This window comes from Hypanus sabinus, chromosome 2 (assembly GCF_030144855.1).
Source record: "Hypanus sabinus isolate sHypSab1 chromosome 2, sHypSab1.hap1, whole genome shotgun sequence".
Taxonomy (NCBI): domain Eukaryota; kingdom Metazoa; phylum Chordata; class Chondrichthyes; order Myliobatiformes; family Dasyatidae; genus Hypanus; species Hypanus sabinus.
In genome coordinates this window covers 22,776,069-22,790,402 of record NC_082707.1, presented here as the reverse complement: position 1 = coordinate 22,790,402, position 14,334 = coordinate 22,776,069, and the positions used below count along the sequence as shown (strand labels likewise).

At 45.3% G+C, this 14,334-nt stretch overlaps 1 protein-coding gene across 2 annotated transcripts in view; it reads right to left on the bottom strand.

Moving 5' to 3' along the window:
• Nucleotides 1-14,334, bottom strand: part of wwtr1 (WW domain containing transcription regulator 1) — a 158,903-nt gene that overhangs the window by 16,947 nt on the left and 127,622 nt on the right. The window lies entirely within an intron of this gene.

The window sequence follows — 14,334 nt, the reverse complement described above, 5'->3', positions numbered from 1 at the left end:
GCCCAGTGGTAGTAGCAAGACAAGGGCATGGCCTGGATGTGGGGGTTCTTGATGATGGGTGCTGCTTTTTTGTGGCAGCACCCCCGGCAAATGTGATCTTCGGTGGGGAGGGTTTTGCCTGTGATGGACTGGGCTGTATCTATCACTTAATGTAGCATTTTCAGTTGCTGGGCATTGGCGTTTCCATACCAGGCAGTGATGCAACCAGTTAAGATACTCTCCACTATGCATATATAGAAGTTTGTCAAAGTTTTTGATGATGTGCCAAACTTAACACAAATTTCCAAGAAAGTAGAGGCATTGCTTTGACACTTACGGGTTGGTCCCAGGATAGATCCTCTGATAAGTTGTCTGAGCTAAGATCACCCTGATAAAAATAGCAGTATAATTTACGTGATACATTTTCACATTTCCCAGAAGCACTTCATAGAAACAGATTCAATGTACACAGTATCACTACAGACCATTCAGCCCATCTGATCCAGGCAGTGCTTGTGTGCATCTTCTCCCTCCTGCCATATGCGTTGCCTAATTCCCTTCTCTGTGCATGTTTATCAAGTTCTCGAAAGTACATCTGCATGTGTTATGTGTAACTCCACATCTTCTAGGCAAAGGAGTTTCCTGTGAATTCCCTATGTGTATATTCACTGAGACCTGATGTTTTTTCTCATTCATCTGGTCTGATAATGGAACAGAGCATGAAAGCAGACCCTTCTGACCACCAACTCCATGGTAAGCACCAAACAAGTTCAAGTTCAAGTTTACTGTCATCCAATTGTACGTATATCCAACTACACGAAACAACATTCCTCTGGACCACAGTGCAGCCACATCACACAGAGCATACAAAACAAAATATTTCCACAAATAGTTTGATAAAATATAATTACAAATTCGTGCAGTGTATGGTACAAATAAACAGTAAACAGCTCGCTGTCCTTATGATGAGACCTTAGTGGTGGCAAGGTATTCATTTTTCTGGGGGGGGCACTGCAAAATCGAAGTAAGCAGCAGAGAGTTGTAAAATTAGACAGCTCTATCATGAGCACTAGCCTCTGTAAATCCAGGACATCTTCAAGGAGCAATGTCTCAAAAAGGCTAAGGCCATTATTAAGAATGCCCACCACCCAGGACATGCCCTCTTCTTATGCTACCACCAGGAAGGAGGTACAGACACCTGAAGGTACACACGCATTAATTCAGGAACAGCTTCTTCCTCTCTGCCATCCAAGTTCTGAATGGACATTGAACCCACGAACACCACCTCACTACTTCCTTATTTCTGGTTTTGCACTACCTATTAATTTAAATTTTTTATATATACGTATCTGTCCGAGGCCTCTGTCCATGAATATTGCATCCTAGTTGTCTAGATACACAGGCCTGGGAAGTACGATATGGAGAGCAAGCTCCCCCTCTCCACAACCTGATGAGCCCAAAGGAACAGCAGGGACCGATACAGTTTGGAACCAGCAGCATCGCAGGAGTTGCCAGTCAGCATTGAACTCGATGTAGGACTGCCTCAGGGACTCCAGCTCCAGAACTTTCCCTCGGGGTTTACTCCTGAAGCCTTCCCCATGAGTCGGTAAACCGTAAGGCAGCAGAGATTTGAGATCAGAGTTTTCCTTCTCCTAGATGAGCTGCCAACCACAACAGATGAGCCCCATCTGCCCAAAGTGGTTTTAAGGCGTCAGTAACCTGCCTTCGCCCCTTCTCCTGTCAGTAGAAATTGTTTTGCCGGGCTAAGTAGCTAAGCCACACGTGAAGGCCAGGAGCTGGACTTGGTTGTCAGAGGCTATTTGAGATGCACACCATTGGGAGCATTTAATAGGAAGTGGGAACTTGTCCTGATTACCACCCCCCATTATAACAACCTTTAGGAACATATTATATATGTATTTATTGTAATTCAGTTATTTCTATATTATCATGTACTACTGTATTGTACAGCTGCCGCAAAGTTAACAAATTTCACATCATGTGCCAGTGATATCAAAATTGATTCTGATTCTGATTCTGGATTTTCTGTGTGGAGTGATCTGTTAGGTTTTTCATGTGCGAGGGAGGGTGTTGGGGGTTGGGGTTTGCGAGATTTGGTTTTTTTTTGGGGGGGGGGGTTGATGTCTTTCTTTGAATGACTTCCATGGGTTTCTTTGTTTCGTGGCTACCTGGAGAAGATGAATCTCAGAGTTATGTACGGTATACGTACTTTGATATTAAATGAACTTTTGATTCTGGTTCACTGGGCTCACAGCCAGACTGGCACTCCTGGTCCTGACACTCCTGTACCTCCTACCTGATGGAAGTGGGTCAAAGAGACCGTGGGATGGGTGCCAGGGATCCTCAAAAATGCTCTGCGCCTTCCGTATACAATGCTCCTGGTAAACGGCACAAACAAGGGTGTCACTCACTTGCACTAATCCTGTATCAATCCTATCCATTCTACATACTATCAGCCCATCGTGCAATCAAGTTTTTTCAAATTCATCCATTTACGGGATGTGGGCGTCGCCAGCAAAGCCAGCATTTATTGCCCATCCCTAGTTGCCCTTAAGAAAGTGGTGATGAGCTGCCTTCTTGAACTGCTGCAGTCCCTGAGGTGCAGATACACCCACGGTGCTGTTGGGGAGGGAATTCCATGATCTTCAACCAGTGACAATGAAGGAACAGTGACAGGTTTCCAAGTTGGGATGGTGAGTGACTTGAGGGGGATTTCCAAGTGGTGGTGTTCCCAGGTATCTGCTGTTCTCATCCTTCGAGATGGTAGTGGTCGTGGATCTGGAAGGTGCTGCCTTTGGAACTTCGATGTGTTGTTGCAGTGCATCCTGTAGATAGTACACACTGCTGCGACTGTGCCTCAAGATGTACTTCATTGAATATTTTGTAATCTTAAAGGCCTCTGCTTGTTCACATCTCAGTGTTCCTTTTCCTAGAGAAAGAAACCTGCGAAGTTTGACGTGCACATTGTCCCACAGTTTAACATCTCCTGAAAAGAGTGTACATGTAACAACTTAACTTCAGACTGCATCCTGGCTACGTGGAGGAGTATCGATCGACCTGACCACTTTTGGGGGATCTCTTTAAATTAGAGCACATAAACTCGGCCATCCATCTTGTGATGGCAATTTGAGACAGTAAAGCCGCTGAGAGACTGAATGAAGGAATTAACGACGTGTGACAAGCTTCCAAGTCGAACAGTTCCTTTACCACAAAACCAGCAAAGGTGAGCAACAAAGACAGACGATCAAAAACCGATAAAAAGTAACAAAATTAACATAGTAATAGTGAAATTAGCAATCAACAAAAAACATCCACCCCCTCTCTAACTAAGCTAACATAAAGGGTGAATACGTGAGTAATCTCATTCACTTCTCCTGAGCCCAAACCCACATGACCAATTACCGTGACATACAACATAAAATACAATACAGACAGACAGAAAGTAGATACATGAGTCACATAAACTTGGACATCCATCCCTTTGGCTTCTCCACCGTTCACAATCCTGAACAGCAGCCGATTTCCCTTTGTACTGGAGACAGACGCCAAGGGAGGACAGCACCGTGACACAGTTACAGCTTGTTCCTCCATCGACCCCGATCTCAGTGTGGAATTTGCAACTCCCTCCCACCCCCCACCCCCCCGTGAGCAACTGGCCACTGTAAATCAGCCCCCGCCGTCGTAGGGTTTTGCTGCAAATTGAGGGGGAGGGGGGATGGGGTGGATAATAAGCACACACGCAAAATGCTGGAGGAGCTCAGCAGGCCAGGCGGCATCTACGTAAAAGAGCTAACAGTCTCCACTTCGGGCCGAGACCCTTCATCTGGACAGCGGATAAAGGAACGGATTAGGGTGGGATTAGTGTAAAATTGGTAGCTTGATGATAGGTTTGACACAGTGGGCCAAAGGGCCTAGCTTTGTGTTGTGTCTATCATTCTGTGTGAGAAACAATTTCAACATAAAAAAAGGTCAGCAAAGAACGGTCCATAATTGTTCATTCCAAAGTGCGAGAACGACATCTTAAATCTCCTGGTCAGCAGTGAACCTGTCTATTGCTATTTGAACAGCAGAGGGCCTCTGTGTGAGTGCCCTATCACAACGGCACCTCACAATCTTACTGCGTGAATGTTATACCAGAGAGAACAGGTTTGCTGACAGTCCAGGAATATCCTGGGCTGCACAGAAACTGATGCTTGCCCAGATCACAGATCACAGCTTGTGGTACCATAACTTTACAGTGCTCGCGATCGCTGATCAGGTGACCAGAGGTTCATGAGCTAGTTCTCATTGGGGATCAGAAGTGGAGAGGGTCGGCAACTTTAAATTCCTCTGTAATCATTTCTGAGGATCTGTCACAGAATCAGCATATAAGTGTCTGCCAAGATTTGCCATGACATCTCGAACCGACAGACTTCTGTAAGTGCGTAGTGGAGAATATATTGACTGCATGCATCACAGCCTGGTATGGAAACAACAATGCTCTTGAACAGAATACTACAAACAGTAATGGATATGGCCCAGTCCATCACAGGTAAAGCCCTCCCTACCATTGAGCACATCTACACGAGTGCTATCACAGGGAAGCAGTAGCCATCATTGAGGACCCTCACCAGCCAGGCCATGCTCTCTTCTCACTACTGCCATCGGAAAGAAGATACAGAAGCCTCAGGACTCACTCCAGCAGGTTTAGGACCCCTCAACCATCAGGCTCATGAAGCAGTGGGGATAACTTCATTCACCCCATCAGCAGACTGTTCCCACAGCCTACAGACTCACAAGGAATCCTCATTTCAATAGACAATAGGTGCAGAAGTAGGCCAGCACCACCATTCACTGTGATCATGGCTGATCATCCACCATCAGTACCCCGTTCCTGCCTTCTCCCCATATCCCTTGACTCCACTATCTTTAAGAGCTCTATCTAACTCATTACTACCATCAGAAAGGAGGCACAGGAGCCTGAGGATCCACATTCAACCTTCTCAGAACTGCTTCTTCTCCTCTGCCATTAGATTTATAAATGGGCCATGAACTCGTGAAAAATATCTCGCTATTCCCTGTTTATTTTCTATTGGAACTTACAGTAATTACTTATGCTTGCACTGTACTGCTGCACCAGACCAACAAATTTCACAACTTAACTGAAGTCAAAGATAATGAAGCAGATTCCAGTGCTGATTCTGTAAAGGGAAATGAAGAGTTGATACTTCAGATCAAGACCCCTCATATGATTGATAATGTGTACAATCTAAATAAAGAGACTTGCTCCAAAGTTTTCCAGAAGTTTTCTGATGACTCTGCCATAGTTGGATGCATCAGCAAGGGAGATGAGGCTGAGTACAGGGCTACAGTGGGAAACTTTGTCACATGGTGTGAGCAGAATCATCTGTAGCTTAATGTGAAAAAGACTAAGGAGCTGGTGGTGGACCTGAGGAGGGCTAAGGTACCGGTGACCTCTGTTTCCATCCAAGGGGTCAGTGTGGACACGGTGGAGGATTACAAATACCTGGGGAAATGAATGGACAATAAACTGGACTGGTCAAAGAACACTGAGGCTGTCTACAAGAAGGGTCAGAGCTGTCTCTACTTCCTGAGGAGACTGAGGTCCTTTAACATCTGCCGGACAATGCTGAGGATGTTCTACAAGGCTGTGGTGGCCAGTGCTATCACATTTGCTGTTGTGTGCTGGGGCAGCAGGCTCAGGGTAGCAGACACCAACAGAATCAACAAACTTATTCGTAAATCCAGTGATGTTGTGGGGGTGGAACTGGACTCTCTGATGGTGGTGTCTGAAAAGAGGATGTTGTCCAATTTGCATGCCATCTTGGACAATGACTCCCATCCACTCCATAATGTTAGGCACAGGAGTACATTCAGCCAGAGACTCATTCCACCGAGATGTAACACTGAGCATCATAGGAAGTCATTCCTGTCTGTGGCCATCAAACTTTACAACTCCTCCCTTGAAGAGTCAGACACCCTGAGCCAATAGGCTGGTCCTGGACATTTCCACTTGGCATAATTTACTTATTATCATATAATTATTTATGGTTTTATTTTGCTATATTTCTATTCTATTCTTGGTTTGTGTAACTGTAACAAAACCAAATTTTCCTCAGGATCAGTAAAGTATGTCTGTCAAAACATCGACTGTCCATTCCCTGCTGGTGCTGCCTAGGTTCCCCCAGAAACTTTGTTGGTAGAAGTCAAGTGGGATGGTTGCAAGGGAGATGGATTATAAAAAGGGGAATATCGTGCTGCAGCTGCACATGGCAATAGTGAGATCACACCCGCGTACAGTTTTGGAATTGAATTTGGTTTGTTATCTTCACGTACTGTGATTCAGTGGAAAGCCTTTGTTTGCCCCCCAGGAGGCTGATTCCATATAAGTGTACATTGTGGGAGTGAAGGAAGAAAACAGAATAAAGAATGTAGTGTTACCATTACAGAGAAAGTGCAGTGCAGGTAGACTGAGAGATCAAGAGTTCATCTTTAGTGTGTGAGAGGCCCGTTCAAGAGCCTGGTAACAGGGCGACTGAAGCTGTCCTTCAGCTGGTGCTATGTACTCTCAGAGTTTTCTATAAGGAGGATCGTCCTTGCACTGGAGATCGTTCAGAAAAGGTTTACTGGATCGATTTGTGGGATGAAGGGTTTACGAATGAGGACACGTCGGCCAGTACTAATCGAAGTTTAGAAAACTTGGAGGTGGTCTTATTAAAACATAGAGGGGTCAGATGGAAGCAGGAGAAAATCTGCAGATGATGGAAATCCAAGCAACACACACAAAATGTTGGAGGAACTCAGCAAGCCAGGCAGCATCTATGGAAAAGCGTAAACAGTCACCATTTTGGATGGAGACGGTTCATCAGGACTGGAGAAAAAAGATTCAGATGGAGTTTAAAAGGGTAAGGAGAGGAACCTGGAAATGAGGGCTAGAGTTTCAGAATAGGGGGTTTCCCTTTTAAGAGAGGGTTGAAGAGGAACTTCTCAAAAGGCTACTGATTTCTTGGATGACTCCACCAGGATGAACTGTGGAAACAGAGTCACTGAATACTTTCGAGGCCAAGACAAACAGATTTGTGGTCCATAAGGAGCCACGGGTTATGGGAAACAAGCAGGAAAGGGATGGGGAGGCCATCATTTTCAGTGGGATGGGTGGAGTAAAGTCATAAGGCCAGGGAGAACAGGGCAAGAGGGCCAACGGGGGTGTTCTGAGGAGTGGGAAGCAGTGGGGTTGGGGGGGGGGGGGAAGAGGTGATGCTATGGGATGGACTTGGAAGATTAAGGTAATTCAGTCATTTTTTATGGCAAGTATCCCAGCCCAGCCCTGAGCCGGGAAGACCGTGTTGTCCTGGGAATGCCCTTTGGCAAGCATCCCAAATGCAACATGATCCAAATTCCCTCCAGAACTCTAAAAGGAGCATTGAACTCAGTGACATCACTGCCTGCTGCTCAATGCAATCACTCCACTGGGATGTGAGATTAACCCATCCAGCACCGTCCAGAGTGATGCAAACTGAATTCCTTTACCCCCAAACTCTTGTACATCACCAACAGCCCCCGCCCATCGTAGGTGTGTGGCAGGAACATCAGCAGTGTGAGAGCGAACGGCTTACAGGGAGAAGAGAGGGGTATTGAGATAGTAGGGTCGGCTCTGAGAGCTGACATGGATCCAATGGGCCATGTCATAGTGAGTATGGTTCAGAAGGGGAAAAAAAAGCGTGACTGTATAATAGTGATTTTGCGTTGGCTTTTCTCAGCATTAATCCATCCCTCTATGAATGACTGCACAAATCCTGCAGAAACATAGAAACATTTAAGTTTTAATGAGGGCTGAGTGACTTATCCACGATTGGCCAAACTGACATTCCTGGGGTTTCTCTGTCGCCTGGTAGATCACTGCTCCGCAGACTGTGATGCAGAGGTAATATCAGGTGCAATGCATGGGATGTCTGATCAAAAACACATGCCTGGCTCCATCTGCCAATGCCTTTCTGAGTTAGTCACGACATCCAGGAGCTGGTGGTCCAACTCAGCTGGCAGACAACTTCATATTTCAAAGACTGGAAAAAAGTTCTAAACAATTCACAAGATCCTTGACTTTAACAGTATTAATGCTGTGTCGTGTTTAAAATAAGCCAGTTGATCTCTAAACAGAGCCGAACGTGAAGCAGGTCGAGGCCCTCTGACGTTTCTTGCCTGCAAACTCCAGTGTGTACACACTCCTTCTCTCACTACCACCGCAAGTCAAAACCTAGTGACTGTAGGCTAAATATTTGGTCTGTCTCTATAACAAATATTTAATCCAGGGTTAAATTGCTTTCGGATTGTAATCAGCATGGAACTTTAAAAAATCAGATCTTGCAGATCATGCTCAGTTATAAAATCGGAACAAACTGAGCAAGAGTTGTCAGATCTTTGCTAAAGGAAGCCAGGCCTAGTTCCAGCATTGAAGCCTAGGCCTACCGTGTTTCTCCACACTGCCCTGTTCCTCTCCTTCAATTGCTTGCACAATTGTTTGCACTGCAGGAGATGCAAAAGCTTCCAGTTTAACCTTTCCCCGTGCAGGACCGCATGATGTGCTCACACAGCTCTGTGTACAGATGTTTCTCTGAAAACAATTTTGTCTTTCAAACTTTCCCTGCGCAGGAGTGCCGGAGGTTCAAACAAACTTCTGTGTACAGATGTTTTTTTTTCTGAAAACTGTTTTGTCATTCTTTCAATCATGATTCCAAACTCCGTTTCCTTGTGACTGGCTCCTCAGGAAAAATAGTCATACTGTCAGACGGCACAGTTGCAGGCCCTTCAGCCCTTTGAGTCTATACTGACCACCTTATTCTCCCCACAGTCCCATCAGATCCCCTCCAGCTACACTGAGGTAAATTACAGCGATCAATTAACCTACCAACATACATGTCTTAGGGAAAACAGAGCACCAGGAAGCAACCCACAGGAAGGGCATGCAAACTCCATAGAACCAGAGGTCACGATTGAACCAGGTATCTGACACAGTGAGACAGTGGCTCTACCGCTCTGTCATCCAAGCAATTTCTTCTGGCAAAGCCAATTAAAAGTTCTTAACCCACTTATCATTTCTAGCGTCACCTGAGCTGCACAGAGAGGCCCTTGTACTTTGGGGCTGCACCAGGAGGCTGAAAAGGTCTTCCAGGTATGGAGACACCTTGTAATTGATTGACAAAGATCAAACGCACCAGAGGTTGGCAAATAGTTAAACTTCATTCCTTACAAGAGGGGATGTTGTCCCATTGGTAGGGTCTTAGCCGGGGAAGTTGCAAGGGCTAGCTATAGTGTTAATGAATATGTTAGTCTCCTTGTAATTAAGCTCACATAAGTAAATGAGGTTAATTTAAGCTCTTCACTTATATGTCACTATCCTCCACTACCTGCATTCTTCTGGGAAAAGTAGCCTGCTTTTTGAGAGAATTTATTACAGTTTTGTTTCCTCTTCTCTTTAAATAGATTCTGTAAACAGATATTGTTTGCTAACAATGATCTGTCTGCTCTGAGCATATCCTCATATCCAGTTCATTGTAATGGCGATAAATATTCTGAATAAGCAAGTTTCAGTATTGTTTGAGCATGTAGAAAGAGACCATTTAGCCCACTCAATCAATGCTGGTTCCCAGAGCAACCTCATGAATCTGATTCCCCATACCCTACAGAATGCTTTCTCATCTACTAATTCCCTTCCTAACCTCCGAAATCCACCTCTACCAGGGATAGTTTAGAGAAGACAACTAATTTACCAGTCACACGCAAAATGCCGGTGGAAGACAGCAGGCCAGGCAGCATCTATAAGGCGAAGCGCTGTCGACGTTTCGGGCCGAGACCCTTCTTCAGGACTAACTGAAAGGAAAGATAGTAAGAGATTTGAAAGTAGAGGGGGAGGGGAAAATGTGAAATGATAGGAGAAGACCGGAGGGGGTGGGGTGAAGCTGAGAGCCGGAAAGGTGATTGACAAAAGGGATACGGAGCTGGAGAAGGGAAAGGATCATGGGACGGGAGGAGAAAGAAGGGGGGAGGAGAGCACCAGAGGGAGATGGAGAACAGACAGAGTGATGGGCAGAAAGAGAGAAAAAAAGGAGGGGGAAAAAACTAAATATATCAGGGATGGGGTAAGAAGGCAAACTGATGGCATGAACATTGTCTTCTCTAACTTCCATTAATGCCCCTCCTCCCCTTCTTACCCCATCCCTGATTTATTTAGTTTTGCCCCCCTTTTTTTCTCTCTCTGCCTGTTCTCCATCTCCCTCTGGTGCTCCCGTCCCCTTTTCTTTCTTTCTCCTGAGGCCTCCTGTCCAATGATCCTTTCCCTTCTCCCGCTCTGAATCTCTCTTACCAATCACCTTTCCGGCTCTCAGCTTCACCCCACCCCCTCCGGTCTTCTCCTATCATTTCGCATTTCCCCCCCCCCCCCCCAACTACTTTCAAACCTCTTACTATCTCTCCTTTCAGTTAGTCCTGATGAAGGGGCTCGGCCTGAAACGGCAACAGTGCTTCTCCTTATAGACGCTGCCTGGCCTGCTGCGTTCCACCAGCATTTTGTGTGTGTTGCTTGAATTTCCAGCATCTGCAGATTTCCTCGTGTTTGCTTTTGTAATTTACCATCTTTGGGAGAACCTGGGGGAAATCAGGGAGTTACAGGGAGAACGTGCAAACTCGACACCGGGAGCACTATGAGTACTGTATGTACTACTTTGAGGTTCATTTTCTTGTAATCATTCACAGCAGAACAATAGAACCAGTGAAGAACGACACAAAAACCGATAAACAGTTAGTGCAAAAGAAAACAAATTGTGGAAATACAAAGAAATACCAGTAACAATTACAGTAAATATATAAGTAGATAATAAAGCTGAGAATGTGAATTGTAGCATCCTCAAAAGTGAGTCTATAGGTTGTGGAATCAGTTCAGAGTTGATGTAGATGGAGTTATCCACACAGGTTCAGGAGACTGATGATTGAAGACTAATAACTGTTCCTGAACTTGGTGGTATTGGACCTAAAGGTTCTATACCTCCCTGCTGATGGCAGTGGTGAGACGAGATCATGTCCTAGATAGTGAGGGTCCTTGAGGATGGATGGTATTAAGCCCCCCATTTTTCCCGGATTCCTGCCCTGACCCATTTTATCCTGCCCACATTCCCAGGACAACACCCTCCCAACACTCATCACCAGGGATAATTTGGTGATGTGCCAAGTGGTTGGTGAGTGAAATATCTCATTTCGGGGCAGCACAGTGGAGTTGCTGCCTCACAGGCGCAGAGACCCAAGTCCAATCCTGATCTCTGGTCATGGATGTGTGGAGATTGCACGTCTTCCCTGTGACCACGGGGATTTTATCCAGGTGCTCCAGTTTTGTCCAATATCCCAAAGGCTGGTAGGCTCATGAACCCCAGAAAATTAGCTTTCATCTGGATTGACTGGTAGATGGAATGCAAAAAGACTAAAATAAGGTCATTGCAGGATTGGTATGAATGGTTGCTTATAGATCCGCATGACTTACTGGTCCAAAGGGCCTGCCTCAGTGCTGTACGACTCAAGTGCAGATAAAGAACCTTGATACAAAACAGCAACTGCCTATCCAGCTGAGTTCCATGGCACTCTGTGTATTACCCCAGATTTCAGTACCTGCACCTTCTTGCATTTGTGCATGACTCACTAGGTATCTTGTTTCAATCCTTTACGTTCTTAAATCCTCAAACAGAAACACCTCAAAAATTACCAAGGAGTTTAGCAAAACCAGCATCGAGCAGCCACAAACAGCGGAAAGCTGAATCTGATTCTCCGACTGTTCTAGGTCCAGAAGCTCCACACAATTCCCACTACAAACCTTCCTTTGCCTCTTGCTGAAGCAGCTCTGTTAAAACCTACTGCGCTGACTTTTAGCTGCCTTTACCAGGTCGTGAACCTGAAACTAAACTTCCGAAACAAGAACAGAATTTCATTCTGTCATCTCTGCCGTTCACCTGTACTGAGCTTCCCCCTTCCTTGAAGGGCAGGTTGAACAGGAATCTCTTGTTCTTCAAACTTGCCCAAACAAATCATGCACTTTAACTCGTTACACACCACTGATCATACAAGGGTGGAATGGATCATGTGTCCACGTGACTGATCCTACCTACAGAGACAACACAAAATACTCAAAGGATTTGTGTAAGTCTTGGAAACTAGATGACAATTTTTAAACTGGCATCTTTGGCAGCACTGTGTGAGTTTCTTTGGGGCAAGACGGTTTCCTACCACATTACCAGGATGTACGGGCTAGGATTAGAGAGCTACTCACATGCTATGTTGGCACCAGAGGCATGGCAATACTTGCAAGCTGCCCCCATTCCGCAAAATTACGTTTGAGTTTTAGAATACAGAGCCGTCCAGCACAGGAACAGGCTAATCAGGCCACATTGCTGAACCAATTAAATTAGCAATCAAGTTGCTAACTAACAATTCAACGTGCATGTGACAAATAAAGCTAATCTCTGTAGTTAACTGAGAATGTTAAATATGGCCGGTACAGTAGCGTAGCGGTTAGCACAACGCTTTACAGCACCAGCGACGAGGGTTCAAATCCCACTGGTGCCTGTAGTGAGTTTGCACACTCTCCCCATGACCGCATGGTGCTCTGGTTTCCTCCCACAATCCAAAGACCTACCGGTTGATAGGCTAATTGGTGATTGTAAATTGTCCTGTGACTAGGATTAAATCCGGGGGTTGCTGGCGGCACAACCCAAAGGGCTGCAAGGACTATTTTGAACTGTATCTCAATAAATAAAGTATTTCTTGTGAATGTTGTACACCAGATGCCATGTACTTGTGATGCTGCTAGAAGTCTTTCCTTGCACTTAGCACACACGTTTGTGTGCATTTGACAACAAATTTGATTTTAACATATTTAACCTCCTCTAACCCCACATATCTTTGACGCCACTTGTCTTCCTTTAGTTCTGATCTATAATTTGCTTCATTATTTACAGATGCAGATTTACTTATCCCATGTACATTGAAACACACTGTGAAATGTGTTGTTTGTGTTAACAACCAACACACTCTTGGGATATGCAGGGGCAGCCCCAAGAGCTGCCATAATTCCATTGCCAACATAGCATGCCCATAAATGCAACATCTATGTTTTCAGCTGCCAAAATATTGTTCTAGAATTCCCTCCCTGAGATCCCTGGGCCTCTTCTCCCCTTCAGATCTACCTCTTGGACCAAGGATCTGGTTACCCACCCTGATGTCTCATCGCGTGGCCAACGTTGGACTAAACTCCTGCAAAGTACGATTCTGGACTCTGGGATATCGTGATGTTGAGATCTTCATCCGTCACCTCCATGCTAGTTTCTTCGGCAAGGAGTCCTCACCGCCACCTTTCTCTTCACATCTTCAATAATCCCCTTCCTCTTGGACAACCGTTTCGGGCCCTTTTTCCCTCTCTTGATCTTCCGTGCCTTGATTTGTCCACTCTGTGTCTCGCTCTAACATCTCCTCCTTCTAACACACAACTGTCCATTCACTTCATGCCTTGTGCAACATTGGCCCCTGCACCTAAGTACTTTTGTATGTTTCAATGCCATAAAAAGCAGTCTAAGAATTCTAGCTGTTGTCAGCTTTCTCCTAAATATCTATGTTTGCTTGTATTGCAGATACTTGTAGCCCAAATTCCATGAACCGAAGATACAGTTCAGCCACGTTGGTGAGCCTGAAGTGTCAGTGAGGCTGAATGAGTAAGGAAGATAGATTTCATTCTCTGACATTCATCAGTAAACTACATGAGCTTTTACAGCAAGTTTATTGGTTTCAATGTCACCAGTACTAGGACTAACTTTTTTTTTATATTCCAGGTTTATTAATCAATTTAATTTCAATTCCTAGCCATCTTGTAATTCTAATGCTTGTATCCAGATCAATGGTCTGGAACTCTAGCTGGTCCTCCAGTGCCCCACACACGGTATGTGCCCCTCGGGTATGATGAGGAGCAAAGAACGGCACAAGGACGATGACGGTTGTCTTGAACATCCAGACCATCCTGAGGGTTCAGGACCTATTCCTCTGCTGCTTATCTGAAATGGGCAAAGTAACACAACTGCTGCCGTGACCACCGACTCCTCTGTGCTCTACACGGCTCTATGCCTGGCCCTACTTCCTACACACCGCGAGCTCAGCCAGAGTTAGGGTTGCTAGTATTCCATATTGCTCTAGGGTTTCATGGAGCAGAAGTGCAACCTCAAAGGCAATGCCTCAGTCGTCACAGTAGGAGAAACTTCAGGTGGAAATTTAAGAACTATTTTGTGTGTTTGTTTTAGAACTAGTTTA